Genomic DNA, 23,745 nt, shown 5'->3' with positions numbered 1-23,745 from the left:
AATCAATACACAAATATATATTTTTAAACCTGCATATTTAGTTAATATTGCCTGCTAACATGAATTTCTTTTAACCTGTTATGGATAGGGGGCAGTATTTTCACGGCCGGATAAAAAACATACCCGATTTAATCTGATTATTACTCCTGCCCAGAAACTAGAATATGCATATAATTATTAGCTTTGGATAGAAAACACTCCAAAGTTTCTAAAACTGTTTGAATGGTGTCTGTGAGTATAACAGAACTCATTTGGCAGGCCAAAACCTGAGACGTTTCCTTACAGGAAGTGCCCTCTCTGACCATTTCTAGGCCTTCTACACTCTCTTTATTGAAAACTGAGGATCTCTGCTGTAACGTGACACTTCCTATGGCTCCCATAGGCTCTCAGAAGGCGGCAAAACGCTGAATGATGTCTTTGCAGGCCCTGGCTGAAAAACAGTAGCGCATTTGGATAGTGGTCGATCAGAGAACAGAGACTGGAGGCGCGTGCACGAGGCGACACCATGTCTTTATTCTTTCGTCTTTGAATGGAAACAACGACTTCCGGTCGGAATATTATTGCTTTTTTACGAGAAAAATAGCATTAAAATTTATTTTAAACACCGGTTGACATGCTTCGAAGTACGGTAATGGAATATTTAGAAATATTTTGTCACGAAACGCGTCGGGCGCGTAACCCTTCGTCACCCTTCGGATAGTTTCTTGAACGCACAAACAAAACGCCGCTATTTGGATATAACTATGGATTATTTGGAACCAAACCAACATTTGTTATTGAAGTAGAAGTCCCGGGAGTGCATTCTGACGAAGAACAGCAAAGGTAATCCACATTTTCTTATAGTAAATCTGAGTTTGGTGAGGGTCAAACTTGGTGGGTGTCAAAATAGCTAGCCTGTGATGGCGAGCTATCTACTCAGAATATTGCAAAATATGCTTTCACCGAAAAGCTATTTTAAAATCGGACACCTCGATTGCATAAAGGAGTTCTGTATCTATAATTCTTAAAATGATTGTTATGTTTTTTGTGAACGTTTATCGTGAGTAATTTAGTAAATTCACCGGAAGTTTTCGGTGGGAATGCTAGTTCTGAACGTCACATGCTAATGTAAAAAGCTGTTTTTTGATATAAATATGAACTTGATTGAACAAAACATGCATGTATTGTATTGTATAACATAATGTCCTAGGCGTGTCATCTGATGAAGATCATCAAAGGTTAGTGCTGCATTTAGCTGTGGTTTTGTTTTTTGTGACATTATATGCTAGCTTGAAAAATGGGTGTCTGATTATTTCTGGCTGGGTACTCTGCTGACATAATCTAATGTTTTGTTTTCGCTGTAAAGCCTTTTTGAAATCGGACAGTGTGGTTAGATAAAGGAGAGTCTTGTCTTTAAAATGGTGTAAAATAGTCATATGTTTGAAAAATTGAAGTTTTGGGATTTTTGAGGAATTTGTAATTCGTGCCACGCCTTATCATTGGATATTGGAGCAGGTGCTCCGCTAGCGGAACATGTAGATGTAAGATTAACTAGGGAAAATGTGTCACTTCTCTTGCAACAGAGATATATGCAGCAGTTTGGGCCGCCTGGCTCGTTGCGAACTGTGAAGACTATTTCTTCCTAACAAAGACAGCCAACTTCGCCAAACGGGGGATGATTTAACAAAAGCGCATTTGCGAAAAAAAGCACAATCGTTGCTCGACTGTACCTAACCATAAACATCAATGCCTTTTTTAAAATCAATACACAGAAGTATATATTTTTAAACCTGCATATTTAGCTAAAAGAAATCCAGGTTAGCAGGCAATATTAACCAGGTGAAATGTCACTTCTCTTGCGTTCATTGCACGCAGAGTCAGGGTATATGCAACAGTTTGGGCCGCCTGGCTCGTTGCGAACTAATTTGCCAGAATTTTACGTAATTATGACATAACATTGAAGGTTGTGCAATGTAACAGGAATATTTAGACTTATGGATGCCACCTGTTAGATAAAATACGGAACGGTTCCGTATTTCACTGAAAGAATAAACGTTTTGTTTTCGAGATGATAGTTTCCGGATTCGACCATATTAACGACCTAAGGCTCGTATTTCTGTGTGTTTATTATATTATAATTAAGTCTATGATTTGATAGAGCAGTCTGACTGAGCGGTGGTAGGCACCAGCAGGCTCGTAAGCATTCATTCAAACAGCACTTTCGTGCGTTTTGCCAGCAGCTCTTCGCTGTGCTTCAAGCATTGCGCTGTTTATGACTTCAAGCCTATCAACACCCAAGATTAGGCTGGTGTAACCGATGTGAAATGGCTAGCTAGTTAGCCGGGTGCGCGCTAATAGCGTTTCAAACGTCACTCGTTCTGAGACTTGGAGTAGTTGTTCCCCTTGCTCTGCATGGGTAACGCTGCTTCGAGGGTGACTGTTGTCGATGTGTTCCTGGTTCGAGCCCAGGTAGGAGCGAGGAGAGGGACGGAAGCTATACTTTTACACTGGCAATACTAAAGTGCCTATAAGAACATCCAATAGTCAAAGGTATATGAAATACAAATCGTATAGAGAGAAATAGTCCTATAATTCCTATAATAACTACAACCTAAAACGTCTTACCTGGGAATATTGAAGACTCATGTTAAAAGGAACCACCAGCTTTCATATGTTCTCATGTTCTGAGCAAGGAATTTAAACGTTAGCTTTTCTACATGGCACATATTGCACTTTTACTTTTTTCTCCAACACTTTGTTTTTGCATTATTTAACCCAAATTGAACATGTTTCATTATTTATTTGAGGCTAAATTGATTTTATTGATGTATTATATTAAGTTAAAATAAGTGTTAATTCAGTATTGTTGTAATTGTCATTATTACAAATACATGTAAAAAAATCGTCCGATTAATCGGTATCGGCTTTTCTCGGTCCTCAAATAATCGGTACCGGCGTTGAAAAATCATAATCGGTCGACCTCTAATCAAAATCTATTTATTTCACTTACTTGCTGTGCTGTTTCGTTGTTCATTTGTTCAGTCGTTTCATTCTCAACCAGGATTTCTATGGAACACCGTTTGGGTCTTTGCGTGTCAAAAAAGAAAACAAGGAACAGTAGATAACGCTATTTGACGTGTCAAATAAGCTTGTTGACCAATCCGGACCTGAATATGACTGCACATCACATAATAATTTAACACGTTCATAAATATTTTACATAGTCATTACACATTGATTTCACTATCACTTGTATTTCATGTCACAACTATTCATCGATACATATGCTAAGATGCTGGTAAAGTTGTCTCGTGCACCTACAGTGCTGGTCATAAACATTTTTTATTAATTTGCATCACTGCCAATGACATACCTTTTTATTTTGAAGGCAAACCGCAAATTCCACTATTGTGCCTAATTCTTATTGTGGCTAACTTCACAACACAACCAAGTCCGCTCGTGCCTCACTAGCCAGATGAAGCTAGCTGGCTGCTTATAATGTTAGCCTTTGGGCAACAGGGTTAAGTAGCTGGCTATCTATTTATTTTCATGAACTGAAGTTCAATTTCTATAGGCGAACAACAAATGGCAACCTAGCTAATACTTACTCACAAGGATTCATAAATCATTGCTAAGAATAATGAAAATTATTGCAGTATCTACTGGTCATTGGTTTAAGGCTGGTTGTATAGGTGCTAGGTATGTACCAAGCGAAAGCTAGCTACCCCAGAAGTTGTGGTCGAACAAATTATGCTTTATTACCGACACGGTATTGTAAACGCATCGTTTGTGGCCGGGGTTTGCTTGTTTGCAGACTTTTTTTGCTAATAATAATGAAAATACTGCAGTTTCTACTGGTCATTGTTTTCAGGCTGGTTGTATTGGTGTTAGCTATGTACCAAGCTAAAGCTAGCTACCCCAGAAGTTGTGGTCGAACAAATGATGCTTTATTACCGACACGGTATTGTAACGCATCGTTTGTGGCCGGTGTTTGCTGGTTTGCAGACTTTTTTTTTTACAGCTTTGACAGTGCTACTGTATCTTTTTTGACACGCAAAGATCCAAAAGGTGTTCCATAGTGTGTATGTCTTGACGCTAATAGCAGTGACACTATTACTCTGTAACTCTGGTAGGGCAACATTTGAAAAATAGCGCACTTGGTAGTGTGTACCGGTGCTCGACCAGTCGGCGAAAGCCAACAACGCCCTCGACAGAGAACGGTTTATTGTCAAGGGCAATGAATTCCATTATCTTGGCTTTAATGGATTTTGCCTTTGAGTTGTCTCGCTGAAATGTTCTTACTCTTTCAAATGACTGCTCGACTTGTTGACTGTTGATCCACACAGCAGACATTGTGGGCTAGGTTATGTATGCTGTGTTGCACGTGTAGCGCCAAATTTTATGTGCCGTCATTACGGCATGTACCTACGTTATATAGGTATGCACGTCAGCTTTGACATTGGTTTTGCACATCGACGTTAAACTAGACATCGGCCAATACCGATGTTGACATTTTTAGCTAATATCAGCCGATTCCGATATGTTCACCGATATATTGTGCATCCCTAAGATGTACGTACGGTCACTGTGGGGACGACGTCATCAATGCACTTATTGATGAAGCCAATGACTGATGTGGTCAGGGGCGAAAATCTGATATCAACTTTGGGGGGGACAATTACATGACATTTTCTCGAGCAATTCCCGAGGGGGACACCAAAAGTGGTGCTGTAACACACAGCCTACATTGTAATATGGTAAATGTATATTGAGGAACCAAAGAAATAAGGTGTTTGCCGTACTCCTAACTACCGGTACCCAAAACTACACAACTACTCACAACAGCAATACCATTGCCTTTAACAAATCTTAGTTCAGTCACCAGTTTAAGTTGAGAGTGGGGGTATCCATGGCATTTTCCAATTATGTTCCTATTTTACAATTTACTAAATTACTCACGATAAACGTTCACAAAAAACATAACAATTATTTTAAGAATTATAGATACAGAACTCCTTTGTGCAATCGAGGTGTCCGATTTTAAAATAGCTTTTCGGTGAAAGCACATTTTGCAATATTCTCAGTAGATAGCCCAGCCATCACGGCTAGCTATTTAGACACCGACCAAGTTTAGCCCTGACCAAAGTCAGATTTACTATTACAAAAGTTTGATTACCTTTGTTGTCTTCGTCAGAATGCACTCCCAGGACTGCTACTTCAATAACAAATGTTGGTTTGGTCCAAAATAATCCATCGTTATATCCAAATAGCGGTGTTTTGTTCGTGCGTTCCAGACACTATCCAAAATGGTAAATCAGGGTTACGAGCATGGCACAATTCGTGACAAAAAAATTCTAAATATTCCATTACCGTACTTCGAAGCATGTCAACCGCTGTTTAAAATCCATTTTTATGCCATTTTTCTCGTAAAAAAGCGATAATATTCCGACCGGGAAGCTCCTTTTAGGTAAACAGAGGAAAGAAAACAAAGCTTTCGGTCGACGCGGGCACGAGCCTGAGTCTCACAGTATTGTAACCAGCCACTACCCAAACGCGCTACTTTGTTTCAGCCAGAGCCTGCAAAGCCACGATTCAGCTTTTTGCCGCCTTCTGAGTGCCTATGGCAGCCGTAGGAAGTGTCACGTAACAGCAGAGATCCTTTGTAATGGATAGAGATGGCAAAGAAGGCCAAGAAATGGTCAGACAGGGTACTTCCTGTACAGAATCTTCTCAGGTTTTGACCTGCCATTTGAGTTCTGTTATACTCACAGACACCATTCAAACAGTTTTAGAAACTTTGGAGTGTTTTCTATCCAAAGCCAATAATTATATGCATATTCTAGTTACTGGGCAGGAGTAGTAACCAGATTAAATCGGGTACGTTTTTTATCCAGCCGTGTCAATACTGCCCCCTAGCCCTAACAGGTTAAATAAAATAAATAAATAAAAGTTCCCTTGCGACAATTTAGCTTTTGCAACGAGACCATTAAATATATTTAAGACAATGGTAGAAGAAGAGTGTAGTTCAGTTTGGACTTCAGTTTATCGCTAACCTTATCACAGGGACTTTGAAGCACTAACTTACATCATTTACATTTACATTTAAGTCATTTAGCAGACGCTCTTATCCAGAGCGACTTACAAATTGGTGCATTCACCTTATGATATCCAGTGGAACAACCACTTTACAATAGTGCATCTAAATATTTTTTTTGGGGGGGGGGTTAGAAGGATTACTTTATCCTATCCTAGGTATTCCTTAAAAAGGTGGGGTTTCAGGTGTCTCCGGAAGGTGGTGATTGACTTCGCTGTCCTGGCGTCGTGAGGGAGCTTGTTCCACCATTGGGGTGCCAGAGCAGCAAACAGTTTTGACTGGGCTGAGCGGGAACTGTGCTTCCTCAGAGGTAGGGAGGCGAGCAGGCCAGAGGTGGATGAACGCAGTGCCCTTGTTTGGGTGTAGGGCCTGATCAGAGCCTGAATGTACGGAGGTGCCGTTCCCCTCACAGCTCCGTAGGCAAGCACCATGGTCTTGTAGCGGATGCGAGCTTCAACTGGAAGCCAGTGGAGAGAGCGGAGGAGCGGGGTGACGTGAGAGAACTTGGGAAGGTTGAACACCAGACGGGCTGCGGCGTTCTGGATGAGTTGTAGGGGTTTAATGGCACAGGCAGGGAGCCCAGCCAACAGCGAGTTGCAGTAATCCAGACGGGAGATGACAAGTGCCTGGATTAGGACCTGCGCCGCTTCCTGTGTGAGGCAGGGTCTGCATGCTGATCTCGGAATAAATTGACGATAGCAAAGATTCCATCTTTGACGAGGCCGCATAAATGGAATAGGTACTAGCTAGCTTAATAGTTAATATTTGCGCGCTAGCTCTGCATATTCAGCTAGTGTGTGTGCGCGATTGACTGGATTAACTTTACGTCAGTTACGTTCATTGAGTGCCTTTCAGACAGTAGACACGACCCCTCTGTTACCTTGCCAGTGGATCAAACCATTGTGAGGAAAAGGGTGGGGGGGTCGCAATCTTTTGAAACTTAACGCGCTATTAAGTGTCTATAATCAGCACAATTGCTTTCATTGCGTATTATTAATATTATTTAAATTACATAGTTATGTTTCAGTGATATATTGGGGGGGACAAATCACATTTTTCCCAGGATGTGGGGGTCGTGTCCCCCCTGTCCCCCCCGGGATTTCCGCCCCTGGATGTGGTGTACTCCTCAATGCCATTGGAGGAATCCCGGGAACATATTCCAGTCTGTGCTAGCAAAACAGTCCTGAAGCTTAGCATCTGCTTCATCTGACCACTTTTTTTTTTATCTAGTCACTGGGGCTTCCTGCTTTAATTTTTTCTTGTAAGCAGGAATCAGGAGGATAGAATTATGGTCAGATTTGCCAAATGGAGGGCGAGGGAGAGCTTTGTATGCATCTCTGTGTGTGGAGTAAAGGTAGTCCAGAGTTCTTTTACCCTCTGGTTGCACATTTAACATCCTGATAGAAATATGATAAAACTGATTTAAGTTTCCCTGCATTAAAGTCCCTGGCTACTAGGAGCGCTGGCTCTGGTTGAGCGTTTTAAGTTGCATTCGTATTGTTATTTTATGCCCCATTGCTAAATCATCAACATCTAGAATCAGTTTTTCATATTGAGCGCAGCCAGGATTGAAGCCGGTGAGACTGTTTTATGATCCACATCTAGGATGGACAATTGTGTGTGCATGTTTTTGTGTTGGTAAGCCTATTTTATTCAGGGGTGTGTGTGTGTGCATGGCATAGCCCGGCAGCCCTGAGGGCTCTCTTCTGTTGTGTGTTTATAAAACTGATAGCCCGGCTCGTTGTAAAAACGGATTTGTAAAACTGATAGCCTGGCCTGTTTATCTCTAAACAGTGTCAGTAAGCAAACGTCCCAGGCAGCAGGCACCAGCCGCACAAGTCATGGGAAGGCCTCTGCTGCAGAGTGACCTTGTCAGGTGTCATCATGGAGGCTTGGGTTTAGGCAAGTCTGCCTGCACTACCATAGAGCTGCTCTATAATCATTAACCACCCTCGAACCAGCTCTACTCTGTTCGACCTGCTCTCCCTGTACCACAATTGAAAAGGGAACATTGAGCTTTGTGTGTGTCTCTTTCTCTCTCTCTCGCTCTCTCTTTTTCATATTTACCACTTAGTTGCAGGTATGCCCCTTGTATTCATATCAGTGTGTAACTGGCAAATTGTGAGGGGTGTTGTTAATCCACGGGGGCTGTTTTCAGTTCAAATTAAGGAGGTGTTAAACAATTGAAGTGTTCACCATTCACACAGACTCTATACCTGTATTTTGGTTACAGGGTCTTTTGAAAATGCAGAAATCATGACTAGGGCCCTATCCCAACTACGAGAGATGGAGATTCTGAGGAGCGGAATGCCTATAGAGATTTCTACTTTTGAGTTCACATTACATCCTTGCCTACCTTACATTGTCGCTGGCAACTCGACTTTCTCGGTCTGCAGCTGAAATTGACCGTAAATATCACAGTTGCCGCAAGCCAGTAAACACAAACGATTCAAAAATACAAGCACATTTTATTTTTTTATTTTTACGTTTTTTCTTTAACTTTAGTTTAACTAGGCAAGTCAGTTAAGAACAAATTATTTTTGACAATGACTGCCAAACCCGGACAACTCTAGGCCAATTGTGCGCAGCCCTTTGGGACTCCCAGTCACGGCCGGTTGTGATACCCTGGTTCGATTCTAGGCTGTGTCTGTAGTGACGCCTCAAGCACTGAGATGCCGCAGCTTAGACCGCTTGCGCCACTCGGGAGCCCTTCTAAAACATATTACAATATTGAATAATCCAACAAAACCATATTACACTTGAATAATGCAACAATTCACAAGAATGTGCAGACAATTAAAGGGTTTGTCTCAGCCATACAAATTAAATTAGCTGAAAATACACATTATCAATTAACGTCAGCATATCAGTAATGAACGTTTACCCCTCCAATGCGAATATTAACGTTATCTTACATTGTCATTGATATATTATAGCTAGGCTACACCAGTGTTTCAGTGGTGGCGCTGGATAACGTGACCTGGAAGATTTTAATTTACCGTTCGTTTGAGAAATTTCCCGCACCAATATTCACTGGGTCCATAACACATCCACCCACGATGCTCAGAATGCCAGAAATCATATTTAGATTATGGTAATTAATCTTAACATGTAAATCATGTAATGAAGCAGCCAATAAAATGTAATTTTCAAACATTTGCCAAAATGCAATTCGCAGGAAAACACCATTCTAAACAGTGCACCTGATAGCGGTTCCGTATGTGACAGATGAAGTTCTCTTTTGGAAACTAAAGATGAAACGACTAGGATGGGTTACTAATATGACAAGGCCTTTGGCTTCTGGACAACGAAAGAAAGTTTTAAATGAAACCAATAGAACAGGAGATAAATGGCATAGCGGTGGGTCCAATGGGGAAGTAAATGTAAATAAATTATATAATAACTCCTGTCTATACAGAAATATATAAAATCATTCACCAGAAAGCATGACTTAGCCACAGAGTAATTGAGGATCATTAGCTTCTTTGGATTGTTTCAGAGCACAAGCTTGTAGGCCTATGCCTATTTGGGAACCCCACAATTTGGTCAGTGCGCGTGGCAATAGGCCTAGTTGATTATTGAGTTGATACTGTCAGTATATAGCATCTAAAAATGTGTTAAGATGTCTTGAGTATAATATAAATGTTGAGGCAAGAAGTAGAGGGGTGTGTGGCATATATATATATATATATATATATATATACATACACACAGTGGGGAGAACAAGTATTTGATACACTGCTGATTTTGCAGGTTTTCCTACTTACAAAGCATGTAGAGGTCTGTAATTTTTATCATAGGTACACTTCAACTGTGAGAGACGGAATCTAAAACAAAAACCCAGAAAATCACATTGTATGATTTTTAAGTGATTAGTTTGCATTTTATATGTATGTATGTATGTTTGTATGTATTTATGTATGTATGTATGTATGTATTTATGTATGTATGTATGTATGTATATGTATATATATGTATGTATATATATGTATGTATATATATGTATGTATATATATGTATGTATATATATATGTATGTATATATATATGTATATATGTATATATATGTATATGTGTATGTATGTTTTACCTTTATTTATCTAGGCAAGGCAGTTAAGAACAAATTCTTATTTACAATGACAGCCTAGGAACAATGGATTAACTGCCTTGTTCAGGGGCAGAACGACAGATTTTTACCTTGTCATCTTGGGGATTCAATCCACCAACCTTTCGGTTACAGGCCCAACGCTCTAACCACTAGTCTACGCTGCCGCCCCATATGTATGTATGTACGTACACTACCGTTCAAAAGTTTGGACACACCTACTCATCCCAGGGTAGTTCTTATTCTACATTGTAGAATAATAGTGAAGACATTAAAACTATGGAATCATGTAGTAACCAAAAAAGTGTTAACCTCTTACATCTAGATGTGCCGCTAGCGGAACGCCTCACCAATATCCAATGATAAAGCGTGGCGCGAATTACAAACACCTCAGAAATCCAAAAACTTCAATTTTTCAAACGTATGACTATTTTGCACCATTTTAAAGACAAGACTCTCCTTTATCTAACCACATTGTCCGATTTCAAAAAGGCTTTACAACGAAAGAAAAACATTAGATAATGTCAGGAGAGTACCCAGCCAGAAATAATCACACACCCATTTTTCAAGCTAGCATATAATGTCACAAAAACCAAAACCACAGCTAAATGCAGCACTAACCTTTGATGATCTTCATCAGATGACACTCCTAGGACATTGTTATACAATACATGCATGTTTTGTTCAATCAAGTTCATATTTATATAAAAAACCAGCTTTTTACATTAGCATGTGACGTTCAGAACTAGCATACCCACCGAAAACTTCCGGTGAATTTACTAAATTACTCACGATAAACGTTCACAAAAAACATAACAATTATTTTAAGAATTATAGATACAGAACTCCTTTATGCAATCGCGGTGTCCGATTTTAAAATAGCTTTTCGATGAAAGCACATTTTGCAATATTCTGAGTAGATAGCCCGGCCATCATGGCTAGCTATTTTGACACCCACCAAGTTTGGCACTCACCAAACTCAGATTTACTATAAGAAAAATTGGATTACCTTTGCTGTTCTTCGTAGAAGTCCACTCCCAGGACTTCTACTTCAACACCCAATGTTGTTTTGGTTCCAAATAATCCATAGTTATATCCAAATAGCTGCGTTTTGTTCTTGCGTTCAAGACACTATCCGAAGGGTGACGCGCCGGCGCATATCATGACAAAAAAATTCAAAATATTCCATTACCGTACTTCGAAGCATGTCAAACACTGTTTAAAATACATTTTTATGCGATTTTTCTCGTAAAATAGCGATAACATTCCGACCGAGAGTCGTTGTTTTCGTTCAAAGACTGAAAATCTAAAATGGACTCTTCACGTGCACGCGCGCACCCGTCTCATTGTTCTCAGATCGACCACTATCCAAATGCGCTACTGTTTTTCAGCCAGAGACTGCAAAGTCATCATTCAACGTTCTGGCGCCTTCTGAGAGCCTATGGGAGCCTTAGAAAGTGTCACGTTACAGCAGAGATCCTCTGTTTTCAATAAAGAGAATAAAGAAGGCCAAGAAATGGTCAGAGAGGGCACTTCCTGTTTGTAATCTTCTCAGGTTTTTGCCTGCCATATGAGTTATGTTATACTCAGACATCATTCAAACAGTTTTAGAAACTTCAGAGTGTTTTCTATCCAAATCTACTAATAATATGCATATTCTAGATCCTGGGCCCGAGTAGTAGGCCGTTTAATTTGGGTACGTTTTTCATCCGGCAGTGAAAATACTGCCCCCTACCCAAGAGAGGTTAACTACACATGGTTGAGGATATTACTAGTTTATCTAGCCTGTCCTGCGTTGCATATAATCGCTTAGGTACACGTTGCTCCAACCATAAACATCAATGCCTTTCTTAAAATCAATACACAAGTATACATTTTTAAACCTGCATATTTAGTTAATATTGCCTGCTAACATAAATTTATTTTAACTAGGGAAAATGTGTCACTTCTCTTGCAACAGAGTCCGGGTATATGCAGCAGTTTGGGCTGCTGGCTCGTTGCGAACTGTGAAGACTATTTCTTCCTAACAAAGACAGCCGACTTCGCCAAACGGGGGATGACGGGGGATGATTTAACAAAAGCGCATTTGCGAAAACAGCACAATCGTTGCACGACTGTACCTAACCATAAACATCAATGCCTTTCTTAAAATCAATACACAGAAGTATCTATTTTTAAACCTGCATATTTAGCTAAAAGAAATCCAGGTTAGCAGGCAATATTAACCAGGTGAAATTGTGTCATTTCTCTTGCGTTCATTGCACGCAGAGTCAGGGTATATGCAACAGTTTGGGCCACCTGGCTCGTTGCAAACTAATTTGCCAGAATTTTACGTTTCAAACGTCACTCGCTCTGAGACTTGGAGTAGTTGTTCCCCTTGCTCTGCATGGGTAACGCTGCTTCGAGGGTGGCTGTTGTCGATGTGTTCCTGGTTCGAGCCCAGGTAGGACCGAGGAGAGGGACGGAAGCTAAACTGTTGCACTGGCAATACTAAAGTGCCTATAAGAACATCCAATAGTCAAAGGTATATGAAATACAAATCGTATAGAGAGAAATAGTCCTTTAATTCCTATAATAACTACAACCTAAAACTTCTTACCTGGGAGTATTGAAGACTCATGTTAAAAGGAACCACCAGCTTTCATATGTTCTCATGTTCTGAGCAAGGAACTTAAACGTTAGCTTTTCTACATGGCACATATTGCACTTTTACTTTTTTTCCCAACACTTTGTTTTTGCATTATTTAACCCTAATTGAACATGTTTCATTATTTATTTGAGGCTAAATTGATTTTATTGATGTATTATATTAAGTTAAAATAAGTGTTAATTCAGTATTGTTGTAATTGTCATTATTACAACAACAAAAAAACAACCTTGGCCCATTAATCGGTATCGGCTTTTTTTGATCATCCAATAATCGGTACCAAAATCATAATCGGTTGACCTCTACTCTCAACCATACAATTTTACAATTCCTCATCAGTCCAAGGGGATTTAACAGTTTTTACAGTCATTTTCTTAATGGGTGCGCGGTTATTAGTAACTGGAATAAGTATTTTCATAAATGCGTCAAGTGCAGCGTCTGGTTGCTCCTCATTACACACCACAGACCAGCAAATATTCTTTACATCATCCACATATGAATCATTACAAAACATATTGTATGACATCTTATACACTATATTAGGCCCAGCCTTTGGAACTTTGGTTTTCCTAGATATGGCTATTATATTGTGATCACTACATCCTATGGATTTGGATACTGCTTTAATACAAATATCTTTAGCGTTAGTAAAATGTGATCAATATATGTTGATGATTTAATTCCTGTGCTGTTTGTAACTACCCTGTTTAAGTTTTTTTCTGAGTGGGAAGCTTGATGATAGCCAGTCCAATATTTAAATCACCCAGAAAATATACTTCTCTGTTGATATCACATACATTATCAAGCATTTCACACACATTATCCAGATACTGACTGTTAGCACTTGATGGTCTATAGCAGCTACCCACAAGAATGGGCTTTAGGTGAGGTAGATGAACCTGGAACCGTATTACTTCAACAGTATTTAACATTAGATTGTCTCTAAGCTTTACAGGAATGTGGATCTGAGTAGAGACCTCAACACTGCCTCTGTAGGAATTTCTGTCTTTTCCGTAGATGTTATAACCATTTATTGCTACCACTGTATCATCAAAGGTATTATCTAAGTGAGTTTCAGAGATAGTCAGAATATGAATGTCATCTGTTACAAACAAGTTATTGACTTCATGGACCTTGTTTCTTCGGCTACATATGTTAATATGGGCTTTTTTAAAGCACTTTTCTGGGTTGCTTGATTGTTTTTAATGAATTACTGGGAAGCTTATCAGAGGTAGACTTACTCAGGTTATTTACATTGGAACTGATAGTGCAGGGTGAGCTACATAAAGTGGTCAGTGCTAACTGCCTCAGTGCTAACAGTGTAACTCTGGTTTATATGCTCATGATTACTGCTTACAATAGCTGTAGGATAAACAGATGTTATTGGTGCAATTAGGGGTACATAAATTAAATTACTTGCATTGTGTTTGCCAATGCCCCTATGATCATGTACAGTTGAAGTCGGAAGTTTACATACTTAGGTTGGAGTCATTATAACTTGTTTTTCAACCACTCCACACATTTCTTATTAACAAACTATAGTTTTGGCAAGTCGGTTAGGACATCTACTTTGTGCATGACACAAGTAATTTGTCCAACAATTGTTTACAGACAGATTATTTCACTTATAATTCACTGTATCACAATTCCAGTGGGTCAGAAGTTTACATAACTTAAGTTGACTGTGCCTTTAAACAGCTTGGAAAATTGCAGAAAATTATGTCATGGCTTTAGAAGCTTCTGATAGGCTAATTGACATCATTTGAGTCAATTGGAGGTGTACCTGTGGATGTATTTCAAGGCCTGCCTTCAAACTCAGTGCGTCTTTGCTTGACATCATGGGAAAATGTAAAGAAATCAGCCAAGACCTCAAATGTTTTGTAGACCTCCACAAGTCTGGTTCATCCTTGGGAGCAATTTCCAAATGGCTGAAGGTACCACGTTCATCTGTACAAACAATGGCACGCAAGTATAAACACCATGGGACCATGCAGCCTTCATTGCGCTCAGGAAGGAGACGTGTTCTGTCTCCTAGAGATTAACGTACTTTGGTGCAAAAAGTGCAAATCAATCCCAGAACAACAGCAAAGGACCTTGTGAAGATGCTGGAGGAAACCGGTACAAAAGTATCTATATCCACAGTAAAACAAGGCCTATATCGACACAACCTGAAAGGCTGCTCAGCAAGGAAGAAGCCACTGCTCCAAAACGTCATAAAAAAGCCAGACTACGGTGTGCAACTGCACATGGGGATAAAGATCGTACTTTTTGGAGAAATGTCCTCTGGTCTGATGAAACAAAAATAGAACTGTTTGGCCATAATGACCATCGTTATGTTTGGAGGAAAAAGGGGACACTTGCAAGCCGAAGAACACCATCCCAACCCTGAAACACGGTGATGGCAACATCATGTTGTGGGGGTGTTTTGCTGCAGGAGGGACTGGTGCACTTCACAAAATATGTGGCGTCATGAGGAAGGAAAACTGTGGATATATTGAAGCAACATCTCAAGACATCAGTCAGGAAGTTAAAGCTTGGTCGCAAATGGGTCTTGCAAATGGACAATGACTCCAAGCAAACTTCCAAAGTTGTTACAAAATGGCTTAAGGACAACAGTCAAGGTATTGGAGTGGTCATCACAAAGCCCTGACCTCAATCCTATAGAAAATCTGTTGGCAGAACTGAAAAAGCGTGTGCGAGCAAGGAGGCCTACAAACCTGACTCAGTTACACCAGCTCTGTCAGGAGGAATGGGCCAAAATTCACCCAACTTATTGTGGGAAGCTTGTGTAAGGCTACCCGGCATGTTTGACCCAAGTTAAACAATTTGAAGGCAATGCTTCCAAATACTAATTGAGTGTATGTAAACTTCTGACCTACTGGGAATGAAAGAAATAAAAGCTGAAATAAATCATTCTCTAGTATTATTCTGACGTTTCACATTCTTAAAATAAAGTGGTGATGCTAACTGACCTAAGACAGGGAATTTTTACTAGGATTAAATGTCAGGAATTGTGAAACTGAGTTTAAATGTAGTTGGCTAAGGTGTATGTAAACTTCCGACTTCAACTGTACATTTGATGCAGCATTATGACAACTCATTGTCACAGTGGTAGGGATTAACTGAGCTGGTCTTGGATCATTTAACAGTCATTGTTTCAACGCTACCTTGAAATGCGAGTCCAGGAGCCAAGATGATTTGGATGGACTCCGTCATTCCTGTATAGTATCTTCTGTTTCCAGAAGTTGTCAAAGTTATCAATTAAAGTGACTCCAGCAGAGCTACAGTAGTCTTTTAGCCAGATGTGTAATGCCAGCAGTCTGCTGAATCTTTCACACTCGCGGCCCAACGATGATACTGGACCTGAAATTATTGGCTGTTTTTTGGAGTCTTTTAATGCTATAATCAGTTCTTTAAAATCCTTTTTCAAATGCTCAGAGCTAGCCCTCCTGATGCCGTTTGACCCCACATGGACTACAACAGTGTCGGCTCCTGGCATCTGTGGTAGAACAGTCGGAAGCAGCCTTGTTATTTCCTGTACTCGTGCTCCTGGGTAGCACAGGGTTTTTCCCTTGGGGACCGAGATGTTTCTCACCATAGAGCTGCCTATGACGACAGCTGGTGATGTTGAATGGCCCGGTCTCTCAAGCAGCTCCGAGGATCTGAACCTGAGGTAGAAGCCACCGGAAAGGGAGACAGAACCGAAGACGCAGGTACCTCCGGATCCGATCTTAATTGGGAAGCCACCACCGACGAAGGCGCCGGAACCTCTGGATCCAGGGCGGCAAAGCTGTTTCTGGTCTGTGTCAGTTCCGGGCTCAACATCTCCATGGAGACCCCCGTTGCCAGAGGACGCCTTCTTCGACTTCCACGGCGAGTGACGTACCTCCATGGCAGGTTGGTTGGGTCGAGATCAGCTCCATTCCCCAGGGAAGGGGGAGACCCCTTCAGGGATGAAACCCTGCCTAGCACCGGCCAGTCGGCTGTGGAGAGCTGACACGGCAGCGAAACTTTCACCAGACCAGAGCAGCGTCCGGTTACTGGGGTGGAAGAAAAATTAAAAGTTGGTGGGCGTGGGTTCCCCAGTAGCTTATGTAGGTTTGCTACTTGCTTGCTAAGAGTAGCTACTTCGCTCCTGTAGTCCTCCGCAAGCAAGCAGTTGCTACATTGAAAGTCAACGCGGTCCACATTGTCCCGGAACAAAGCAAAGTAAACGCAGCTCCTGCAACGTTGGAAACGTTCAATAGCTGCATTGGCCATTGGCCTACAGGCTATGAGTTCCATGCGCTCATTTCTTTAGCCGCCAATGGATCACGGTGTATCAATCTGTCCGTATGGCAGAGGCTGGTGATCTCGGATTAGTTGACTTTGAAACTTTTAAAAAGATTTTTCTCATTTGAATTCAGATTTTTATGATGAACCACGTGAGAAGGATTTTGAGAAAGGAAAAACCATATTATTGAATTGAAAGTGTTCTGCGAAAATGCACACGTGCTGACATTATGCACGCTAACTTGAAACTCACGGACAGCCTTTGAAGTCTTTCCAATTGAATTGCCCCCACATTTCCATGGTGGGATTTTTCCAATAACCTACTTTGAAGCAGAGTAAGACATGTTTCATAATATGAAATAAAACATTAATGTTTAAACAATTAAGTACTGTATGATTTCAAAATGCATACTGCCTCCAGCTCACATTGTAAAGTGTTGTGTGACGTGCTGATAGTCTGTTGCCTGCACTTGATGGTGAATGGGAGGTGTGCTTCAATTACCAGTTGAGAAATAAAAATAGTAGCTCTTTTTAATCTTGCACCAAAATAGTTTTTAACACGATTGCATTTAGAATTGTTGCACATTGAATGCTTACAAAAGCACATGTTTTACTTCAGCAGCAACCAGCAGCAGGAGAAATCCCATTCACACGCTGTGTGTGTGTGAGAATTTGAATTCCACTAAATTATGCAAATAACATGTAGACTGATAAGCATGACGATCCAATGTATTTCCATTGACTGGTATTTCCATCAATGAATAAAAAGCATTATTTAGCATTTTTTTCCCTACAGGTCATTATGGCCAGCAACAGTTTTAGTTATCGGCTTTTCATTTTTTTTTACACCAAAAGCCAGCAATTGCCATCTAATGGAAACCCTGGGCTACACAGCTAGGTAACGTTAGCTAGCAAGCTTGATAACTAGCTGAACAAAATAATTTCTTTCTCACATCAACGTGCTGACATTATGCTAACACTAGCAAATTCAAGTTACCTTAACAAACCAGGCTTTATTTAAAAATATCATGGAAGTGTTTAGGCCTTATAAGAGGCAAAAGCAAATTGCACCTAAAACATTGATAATTCCCTTGAGAGTTGCTTCTTGCCTGGACGTGGATGTCGGTGGCTCAGTGCAGTCAAGAAAAACAAAAAATACCACTGTTGCGATTTAAAGCTACGGTGGCAATTTCAGAATGTAACAGGCTGTTACTACAATTTCAGGTAAAACTAAATAAAATAAGTTAAAAAAATTCCAGCGGTTTCAAAAACATTTCTCTGCTATTACAATTTTTACTTTGAGTGTTGGCTCAATGAGACAATTATGTTTACATTGCACTGCTTAGAGGGGGGCAACTGTCAGGCTTGTGTCGTGCTCTAACTCCGGAGGTAGCAGGCGAGACGTGTCACTGCAGTAATTTGTGTAGCCAATGGTATCTTTGCAAAAAAGTATGTGTGAAGACCCACTAGGTCAGGGATCATCAACAAGATTCAACCGTGGATGGTCAGGGGACAGGAATATAAATACAAATAATTTGTAGACTGCAGATTGATCGCAAGAAGCCCAAATAGATATGTTTGACTAAAACATAATCATTTCAAACCTTTCTTACATTTGTATACGATCACGTCTCTCTATTATGCATGGGAATACTTGGGAACACATTTCTTAAATTAAAATCACTTAGAGCTGATTTCCTGGGGTTTCTCCAATCTTTAATGTCCAACAATGAAAATTCCACACAACTATTTTATTTTTCTCAGAAAACTTGGGGGGCCAAATAAAAGCACCTGCGGTCCGCCCTGCTCTAGGTCCGCCTTCCTCTAGGTCCGCCTTCCTCTAGGTCCACCTTCCTCTAGGTTTTTAGGTGGCTTTTATTTTTCCACGTTTTTATTTTTTACTTATTTTTTTATGCCTTTCTGAAACACGAAATAGCTGGTATATGAAAGAGTTCCCACCCCCCATCCTGTAACAACACTCTCCTTTCTGTCCTTCCTTCTGCCTCCCCCTTTCCCTGGATTGTTAATTAATGGAGAAGATTTGCTCTCTCTCTCGCTCTCCACCCCCCCACTTCCTGTAGCAACACTCTCCTCTGTCCTTCCTTCCTTCCGCCTCCCCTCCCCCTGGTTTGTTCATTAATGAAGCAGGTTTGTTCTCTCTCTCTCTCGCTCGCTCGCGCTCTCTCTCTCTCTCTCTCTCTCTGGCTTGTTTCTCAGTACAGTAGGGGATTTGCAGCGGTAATATGCAGGATAAGCCTCAGGTCATTCCACCATCATCTGTGCAGACTGCCAGCTAAAAGCAACTGTTTCAGCAAATTGCTTTGCCCCCCCTCACATAAAATCTCTCACTTCAGTGCCAGGACATTTTCTTAATCTGTTGTTAACCAGATGTTTAGCCATACAGTGCTCCTCCAAACACCATACACAGTGCTCCTCCAAACACCGTACACAGTGCTCCTCCAAACACCGTACACAGTGCTCCTCCAAACACCGTACACAGTGCTCCTCCAAACACCGTACACAGTGCTCCTCCAAACACCGTACACAGTGCTCCTCCAAACACCGTACACAGTGCTCCTCCAAACACCGTACACAGTGCTCCTCCAAACACCGTACACAGTGCTCCTCCAAACACCATTCTTGCATACCAAATGCCCCACAGCATTTGGTATGCAAGAATGGTGTTTGCATTACTTTTGATCATCCTAATGTTAAGGTTATTTTGTAGAACAGCATGGCTGACTGTCTGTTTAACCCCTGGCCAGATAACAGATCAGCATGGCTGACTGTCTGTTTAACCCCTGGCCAGATAACAGAACAGCATGGCTGACTGTCTGTTTAACCCCTGGCCAGAAACCAGAACAGCATTTATATACCCCTAACCACTACTCCTATAAAATAAAAAAACGTGTTTTTATTAGTAGCCTAGAGCTAGGTGTTCAGTATTTCATTAATCTATTGCTGAATCTGGATCTTACTATCAGATAGCATGGATGTGTAGCCTAATTAATTCACATGAAGTTAATTGTGTAATAAGTAGTTATTCTAGTACATTTTTGTGAATGAACAGACACATACCTTTCAATTATGTTTTTGTGTTATTATCACTTAAACAGACTACTGTAATATGTAGTAGATAGCCTGGATGTTGAGATTCTCTCTCTACCTGCTGTGACAGCGAAAGGACAAGCGTGTGTGCCTGTGGGCGTGCACTTTATGCCTGTGCACACGTATCAGGCGGAGTGTCTGCTCAATATGCCGTTGCTCTTTAAATCATGTGGCTTCAACATGCGGCATCCATTCTGACACTCCCCTTGGCCAATCAGGGGTGGCAGGGCTGCTTACATCACTGGCCAGTCCGGGATGTGGGGAGGCGGGACTCAGGGAGACGTTTAGTTTGACATTGTAAATAAGCAGGGAACAGTTGTCAGAGAGAGCAGCCAGTGGTTCCTTTCTTCTCCGTCCAGCCATGAGAAACGCAAGATCAACCGGAGGACACAGAATGCAGAGGCAAGCTACCGCCATCACTTCCTCACTCACTCTAACGCGCCACCACTTCCTCACTCACTCTAACGCGCTTTTTTATAACTTTCTTTTCTTTCCTTGACCCCTATCCTTCAGCTCAAGGTAACTTAAAACAGGAAGTTGGCTGGCGGTGAAATGGGTGGTTGGGTGGAGGAAGGGGGAGGAGCGTGGAAAGTGTCAGAGCCTACGAGCATGTGGCTCGGCCAATAGAAAGCAAGGGCTTTGTCCTGTCATTGGGGGATCGTCTGAGAGCGGGGCAGGAGCCCGGTCAGGGGCGGGGTCTGAGTATCAAGTTGCAGGCTAGATTGATTACTTTTGAATATTAAAGGGCAAGGAGGCCGGAGGAGATTTTTAACTGGGACTCTGGAGCGCCACTGTTCTGCTGTTCGTCGCTTCTTCACCTCTCTTTTTTTCTTTTCTTTTTGCCCTCCTGTGTGCTGAGGCAGGGGTCAACTGAATGACAAACGAAAGGGTCGCGGTCCTGGAGAGCGAGAGGGAGAGGAAACGAGTGATAGGAAGAGAGGGAGAGAAAGAGGGAGACGCTCAGCTGTGGGGCAAATGAGGGGACTTGGTCAGAGGAGAAACAGGAGAGAGGGGTGTGTGTTTAGGAGAAGGAGGGTGGTGGAGGGGAGCGGTGGAGACTCAGTTGAGGGGGAGGGGTAGAATAAAGGGGTGGTGGTGAACGCTCTTCTCTCTGTCGGGCAGGCTATATGCTTTTTAAAGGCGGCGGACGGGCAGACTGCCTTTTGTCTGTTCCTGGTACCGGGGCCCAAGGAAGTTGAGGGCTACAGAGATTTTGTGTGTCAGCCAGCCCCCCCTCTCTCTTCTACAATGCAGAGTAGAGTACAGCCTTTCTCTCTCCTGCTCTCCCACAGCCTACTACACAGCATGAAGGGCACAGGGTAAGTGTGACCACTCAAACACACTAGTAAGCACAGACCTGGCTGTGTTTTAGACCACAGCAGGACTCCTCCACTACCGATGTGTACTTTGTCTCTTCTCGTCTTTATCTCTCTCTCTCTCTGCAGAGATGGGATGCTCTCTCTGTCCTCCGCCTCCTCCTCTTCTGTCGTCCTCTACTTTTCTCCTTGAGAGAAATCTGAGTGTGTTTTGGTTGTGTGTATTTCTGCACCGGACAGCAGTCTGCCTGGCCACCCTCATGTCCTTCAACTGTCACTCCAGTACAGGATTGGTGTTGTTGACATCTTTAGATAGCATTTTGCAGAATTGAAAGTGGTGTGAATGTGTATATATGTTTTTTCACAGTTGATTTGAGTCATGTTAATGTTTTCCTATGAATACTACAATGTAGGCTACTAATATTGTGACAAGTTCTATTGAATAAGGCTGTTTGTTCTGTGGAACAGCCGTAGCTGGCGTTTATTTGAGACCCTGCTATGGCTCTGCTTTGACTTTGGACTTTCAAGCAGAACGTTAGCAGCTGTTAGTTTCTCTCTCTGGGCTGTGTTGGTTATTGACTCTGTAGCGCTGTGGTAAACCGGCCCAGCACTGTACTCACAGGCAGACAGACTTCAAAGTCATCCAGGATGGTTGCGGTGCTGTGACTGCGGTTGCTGACCAGGGCCCGTCCCAAGCTGACTGCTGGATGTTTGGGGGACAATCCGAGACCTCGTAGTTGTGGGGTTTTTGATGTGTGATTGTGAGATCTCTTTAGATGGAATCTTTCTAACGTCTTTAGCTCTGTCCTCCGTAATTGAACGTTTCTAGTGGTGCCTCTCTCTCTGACAAAATGAAGTCCCGTTGGGGAGACGGAGGACAGTAAATAATTCCAGAGCTGAAGCCCTGGATGCCAAATCCCAGCTCCCGTCACTGTTTGCATGAGATTTGAATATCATTTGCAGGTGAGCGGGACTGCATCGTAAGCAAAATGGTTGGGAAAGTAAATGAAAATCCAAACAAACACACAGACACACTCGACCATACACACATACTTGCAGCAAGCACACTCTCCAGCTAAAGTGACTACACACAGGTCTTGTGTGCCTTATTCCTTTGCCCTTGCAGGCAGCCCAGTTTTGAGTGTGTATGTAATGTTGTGTGTTGTCAACACATGAGCCAAACTGCCAGGTAAAGTTTGCTAGTGGTGTTATGTTATTGAGGCTGATATGCAGGTAGCAGCAGTGGGTGCCAGAGCTGCCAGGGCCTAGTGTTCGATGAAGGTCACAAGAATGTGAGACTGACTCCCGCAGTCTTTCTGTCAGCGGAGAGAGGGATGAAAGGACAGTGAGGGATGAGGAATAAGGGACTTGCGGACAGAGATGTCTTTCTTTGCGCTCAAAGGAAAGAAGTGTCGAAAATGGGGTCGCCCATGCAAGTGCTGCAGTGAAAGTTGAAAAACCTGTTCTCTCTTTCCCCGTCTCGCTCTCTATTGCTCGCTCGCTCTCACTCCCCCTTCCCTCTCTCTTTCCCCCTCTCGCTCCCCCCTCCCTCTCTGGTTTCTCTCTCTCTCCTCTGTTGAATGACCTTGGGAGATCAGAGCTGAGTGAGTTCTTCCTGGAGTTGGTTTGAAGCAGAACCAAGGGCAAAGTTTGCAGGGACAGAGTACAGCACAGGGCCAGTGGGATGGACGACTTTGACACGGGTCAGGGCTGGCTGTCAGACATTATTACAGGCCGGTGCTCTCTTCAAGCACAGCATCCACTGCAAACTGATCACAACGTGCACATACAGATCTAGCTACGTGTTCTTGGTTAGTCTGTAATTCACTGACTGGCAGAGAACGAGAACCGGGCTCCTTTTTTTGTTCTTGAGTAGATCATTTACCTGGCATGCTGCAACACTGCCAATTTCTGTTCTCTTATTTGTGTGTGTGTGTGTGTGTGTGTGTGTGTGTGTGTGTGTGTGTGTGTGTGTGTGTGTGTGTGTGTGTGTGTGTGTGTGTGTGTGTGTGACCTGAATGAATATAGGTGCATTTGGTTTGATATGCCGCTCAGGGGCGGAAATCCCGGGGGGGACACAACCCCCCCATCCTGGGAAAAATATGATTTGTCCCCCCCAATATATCACTGAAACATAACTATGTAATTTAAATAATATTAATAATACGCAATGAAAGCAATTGTGCTGATTATAGACACTTAATAGCGCGTTTTACGTTTCAAAA

The 23,745-nt window shown here is 41.9% G+C and overlaps 1 protein-coding gene across 11 annotated transcripts in view; it reads left to right on the top strand.

Moving 5' to 3' along the window:
- The window catches only part of LOC106588897 (nuclear transcription factor Y subunit gamma), a 59,394-nt gene that overhangs the window by 8,016 nt on the left and 27,633 nt on the right, over positions 1 to 23,745 (top strand). The window contains exon 1 of one of the 11 annotated variants that reach the window (XM_014178435.2): positions 20,495 to 20,606. The exons of 5 other annotated variants lie outside the window; for them this stretch is intronic. The gene's annotated coding sequence lies outside the window, so the exon portion shown is untranslated. Of the gene's footprint in view, positions 1 to 20,494; positions 20,607 to 20,893; positions 21,524 to 23,745 lie in introns of those variants that run through there. 5 more of the 11 variants (XM_014178438.2, XM_045709707.1, XM_014178434.2 and 2 more) reach the window with 5 other exon arrangements.

This window comes from Salmo salar, chromosome ssa27 (assembly GCF_905237065.1).
Source record: "Salmo salar chromosome ssa27, Ssal_v3.1, whole genome shotgun sequence".
In the NCBI taxonomy this organism is placed as follows: Eukaryota; Metazoa; Chordata; class Actinopteri; order Salmoniformes; family Salmonidae; genus Salmo; species Salmo salar.
Note: the sequence above shows the minus strand (reverse complement) of the source record. Positions and strands in the feature narration are given on the sequence as shown.